The sequence below is a fragment of the Meleagris gallopavo genome, chromosome 1 (genome assembly GCF_000146605.3).
Source record: "Meleagris gallopavo isolate NT-WF06-2002-E0010 breed Aviagen turkey brand Nicholas breeding stock chromosome 1, Turkey_5.1, whole genome shotgun sequence".
Taxonomy (NCBI): Eukaryota; Metazoa; Chordata; class Aves; order Galliformes; family Phasianidae; genus Meleagris; species Meleagris gallopavo.
In genome coordinates, this window is record NC_015011.2 from 86,806,096 (window position 1) to 86,811,469 (window position 5,374).

Here is a 5,374-nt window from a genome sequence, read left to right on the forward strand (position 1 = left end):
CAAGTATTATTGTTAGCATTTCGTGATTGCTTTATATCCTAAAAACTCTGAAGATCTGCATGCCTCTTTTTAAATAGTGAACATGAGAAGATGACTTTATATGTGATCAAGAACTTATGTTTTAAAGATAGAGTCAGAATGTTTGCTTTTGTGCTGTTTAAGTGTGGGATAGTTACTTTGCTCATAACATTAAGAAAATGAAATATCAAGATATAGGAACTATTATCTAGGTGAAAGAGTATTTTCAATTCATGTGAGTTAAACATGTATATTCCTTTAATACAGACCAGAAAATACTTGAAAACTTGATTATCCAAGATGTGCTGAAGATTTGGGTGCCTTCGTTGCAAAAAGCCCTTATATCTATGTCAGTCCTTCCTATAATTCTTTTCTTCCAAAATAAGCTTTCTAATGTCTGTGCAAAGAAGCAAATGCCTTTCCTCTCATCTTTTTTCTTGTCCCTACTGTTTTTAATAACGTATGTCTGACATGCTAATGATCAGGCACATGCTCGTTCATTGTTGTCTCATCTCAGCTGTCTGATAACTTAACTTAAGAGGAATGGTGGGTAGAATTGCACATCAAAAATCTCTTTTGTTGATGGAGTAACCAGGAGTGCATTTCCAATTTGCAGTTTGGCTCTGGGGCTTTAGAAGTACTACAAATGTTTGTTATCCACTTGGTTGCTTGCCACTGAACGTGATGGATCACTATGTTATGAGACTATGAAGAAAGAAAACAAAAAAGGGAGAGAAAAAGAATAAAGAGGGAAAAAAAAAAATTTTTAAATAGTAGTACACTCACTGATTGAGTGCTTGACTACAGCAAAACATGCGGAGGAGCAAGCCTGTGTGAGTGAGAGAGAGGGAACATGTGAATGTCTGTATTTCTCTTTCATAATATCTGAACGATAAAATAATTTATATTTTGATTCCACTGTCAGTTATTGAGTTAAACCAGGATTACACTGAGTCATTTTTAGACAACCATTTTGATGTTAGTTCAGAACTCCTTGTGGCAAATCTGCATTTTTTTTAATCATGTGCAGTCAATCAGATTTTAATTTGTCTGTTTCTTCAGTCCTGCAAAGTTTGGGCCTGGAATCCCTTTCCTTCAACAATCAAAGAGTATTTTTCCTGCGTGTCAGACACACTCACAGAATATTTTTGTATATTTATTTAGCTCAACAATTATTCCATATTAACAAAAGCAGATTGATTGAAGAATGTTCTTCGGAATGCTTTTTTGAAGACTTGCTTCACTGGAGATTTTTCACCACCAATTCTGTTGTTTTACTTTTGAAATATGCTAAAGGAATTCACTACAAAATCTATAAAATATCATTCAATGTCTTATTCTTCTTCTTATCTTGCTAATCGATATTGTTAACTAACTGTGATGGACATAGTTAATGACAGGACTCTAGCCCCTCCAAATTAAAGGTAATTGCCTTATTCAGTCACATCCACTCTCCCAAATATAGGCGCATGAACATAAACTTCATAATTTATTTTAGACTTTACCACGATCATTATATACTCTGTTTTCTTGCTAACAACTAATTTTAATTCTAACTCACCCAGCAAAGTCAAAAGCCATAAAACAGTCATCTTGCCTTTCAAATCCAGATGGCTAAATAACACACTACTATGATGCATGCTTACAGTTAAGAGGGTAAAAACAGAATTCCAATACTTACAAGGCTTTGATGCTGGCCTTAATCTGTTGGCCAAGACCTTGGTAAGAAGCTGTCTGATGAGATTCATTTCTAAGCTTGAAGTTAAGTGGTAGAGATATCAGAATAACCCCCCTGGATTTTGGTATGCCTTTCATGTATCCTTTTATCAGCTTTATTATTTGTTATACTTCTGCTGAGTTTCCTTGAAAAAGAATAAAATGTTTCACTTATTATGCAGGAATTTAGTGAAAGCTATTTAAAATAATATTTGAGGAGGGAAAAACAAATCAAAATGAATAAAAGTCTAGGAAACACATGATGAAATAGAACGAATATCAGAGCTATTAAATTAATAGGCTTGCAAAGTGCTATTTATGGTATCTCAATGGAAGTTTAGAAATTGATACTGACTTATGCAAATTAATTGAATACCTTTGTTGTATTTCAGAAATACATACTCAAGCTCTCTGTACCTATTCCCTGTGGGGGAAAATTGCTATTGCCGAAACTCTAACAATTTCACCTTGTTTTCATCTTCTTAAGGAAAATAGTTCAGGTATTGACTCAGTATGGCATCGATTCAGCAAATCTGTGTAGTCTGAGATTACATCTCTGGATGGTTGTCTCAAGTTGCCCACTAAAAGTGTTTTAAACTGTACAGAAAGAGGAGCATGAAACAGAAATTTGGCTACTGCACAGTTCTAAAAGGTGCCCTTTCCTAGTAAGCACTGATGTTGTTGATGAAACAGCAGAAAAGAATATAAAGGATTTTGATGTTAAAGGGAAACAAGCTCATAGAATCATACAATGGCTTGATTTGGAAGCAACCTCAAAGATCATCAAGTTCCAACCCTCCTGCCACGGGCAGGGTTACCAATCACTTAAACAGGCACTAGGTCAGGCTGTTGAAGTCCCCATCCAACCTGGTCTTGAATGCCTCCAGAGATATAGCATCCACAGCTTCTCTGGGCAGCCTGTTCCAGGGACTCATCACCCTCTCTGTGGAAAATTTCTCCCTAACATCTTATCTAAATCTCTTCTCTTTTAGCTAAAAACCATTTCCCCTTATCACTATAAGATCATGTAAAAAGTTGGTTCCCCCTTCTTCTTACAAGTTCCCTTTAAGTACTGGAAGGCCACAATGGGGTCTTCCCTAAGCTTTCTGTTCTTCAGACTGAAGAAATCCAGTCCCATCAGCCAATCTTAGTAGAAGAGGTGCTACAGCCTTCTAATAATTTTCTGGCCTTCCTCTTGACCAGTTCCAAAAGCTCCACATTTTTCTTGAGCTGTGAGCCCCAGGCTTGGACACAGAAGTCTAAATAGGTACTTAGGTGGGGTAGAATACAGATGGATGATCACCTCCCTCTCCCTGCTGGCCACCCCTCCTTTGGTGCAGCTCAGTATAAATGTGCCTTCCAGGCTGCAAGAACACGCTGCTGACTCACGTTAAGTTTTTAATCTACTAGGACCACTAAATTCTTCTCAGTAGGGCTGCTCTCAAGAAGTTAATCTCCCAGTCTGCACATATATCTGGGATTGTCTCGACCCAAGTACAACACTCTCTACTTGGACTTGTTAAATCTCATTAGGTTCGTATGAGCCCGCTTTGCAAGCCTGTCCATGTCTCTCTGGATGATATTCCTCCTTTTCTGTTGTGTCAGCTGCACCACTCAGCTTGGTGCCATCGGTGAACTTGCTGAGGGTGCACCCAATCCCATCATCTATGTCACTGATAAAGATGGTGAACTGTATCAGTTCCAGGAAGAATACAGGCTCATTCACGTATCTGCTCAAACAGTCAGCCAATCTGAAGCCCAGCAATATACTCCTGTAGAGCATCTACATGTGCCTGGGCAGGTGTGGCCTACAGGGAGCACGGGGCCAAGATCAAGTATGTCCTTCAGTACTGTCAAAGCAGGCTATTTGATAGGGCTTTGCTGCCTCCCACTGTGAGTGTTTTTGGGTATTACCTTGACTGTATCAACTTGTATTCACTAGTGCAAATTAGGTGATGGCACAGCTGTTTGTTTCGCTGAGAAGCAGGTCAAGAGACCATAGCTGGCTCCTGGGAGTTAGCTGGTTGCTTTTTGAAGACTTTGAGTGGTTATGACTGGCTGAATTCTATTCCTTTATTCTACAGCTATGAAATCTCCATAGCTAACTTCTTTACACCATTTGGAGTGTATTGTATTATGTTCCTGGGCAGGTGTTTTCAGCTGGTTTGCCACAGAATTGCTGGATTGACTATTGCTATAGCTTCTGAGACAAGAGTATCTGCTTTAGTGATCCACCAAAAAATTAACAGGGAAGATTCAGGAAGTATGCCAGAAATAATGTCCTGCCTGTTATTGTTTTTGTTTGCTAGTTATTTATTTATTTTTTTGTCTCTTTTCCCTCAGGCAACAGTGCTTTTGAGGTTTTATTCAGAATAATTCTGCTGTGTTACAGAATTTGTCTACATTAAGTGCTTGCCAAGTTTCTAACAGCTGTGTCTTAGGGCTTACAGTAACATAAAAATCCTATGCATAGCATGTTGCATTGTAGATCCTAATTTGTGGTGTTTACTTGCTAATCGGATAGCAGCTTTAGCTTTGCATTACTTTTGCTAAAGCATCTAGGTGTTGTAGGACAAGAGAGCTTGCTACATGCATGGTATGCTTTCAGGGTTGTTCATTTTGACTGGTTGAATTTGGATACATTGAGTGCAAGTTGTGCCAGAACCCATTGCAAGTGTCCTACTGCCCATGAGCTCTTCTGGTCTCCCCGTGGCTGCTCAAAGATGGAGTAGGTATTTTGAAAACCCTCAGGCCAGGAGCCTACCTTGCCCTATTTACTTCAGCAATCTCACATAGATGCCTTGCAAAACTGGAATGTCTCTGCAGACAACCACACTCCCCAGATGTGATCTTCAAACAATATATTGGTTGAGAGCTCACAATTTTCAGAAAAGATTCAAGGATGCATAAAAGAAGGAAAAGAGTGAATTGACTAATAGTACAGAAACAGCAAATCCCCTCTTTGGCTTTTCTTGCAAAATTACTTCTACAATTATTTGCAATTCTGCCAGTAGCTACAAACATTACTTGCTAGTGCAGAGTATCAGTTCTTAGAAAGCTGTAAAAATCTCTTCGACATCAAGCTGTCTTTCCTTTCACTCCCCTCTTACAACATTGATAGTTGAGCTATAAAAAAGTAATGTTGCTAATTAACATTTCAAAACTTTATTTTTTTCTTTGATTGATAGTCATCACCTGAAAGGTGATATTCGCTACCCAGTGAATAGTAGTATCTCACCAAATCCTCCCATGCTTAACTGGGGAACCCTGCTATAAAGGATTTTATAGACCAAAACTTTAGTTGTTATTTCTTTGTTCTGAGACATTATCAGAGTGGTAGTTTCGTCATTTGATATTGCCTAAGACAGCATTTTTTGTTTCTGTAATGTTTCTAATTTGAGCTTCTTTGATTAACTACTGTTTTACCTGCTTAGAGTTATTCTTTTTAAGAGAGGAAGACCTAATAATGGAAAACGAGACAGAGAATGGATTTTTAAGAATCCAGTTTGTCTTCACCCTAGCAATGAGCAAGTGTCTGTGGTTTTGTTTCTCTTTCATTTCATGCCTGCACCTCGTTTATCTTATTGGATTGATAACAAGGACTTTGTGGTTAAGAGCTGCATTCTCAGAGATCACAGCT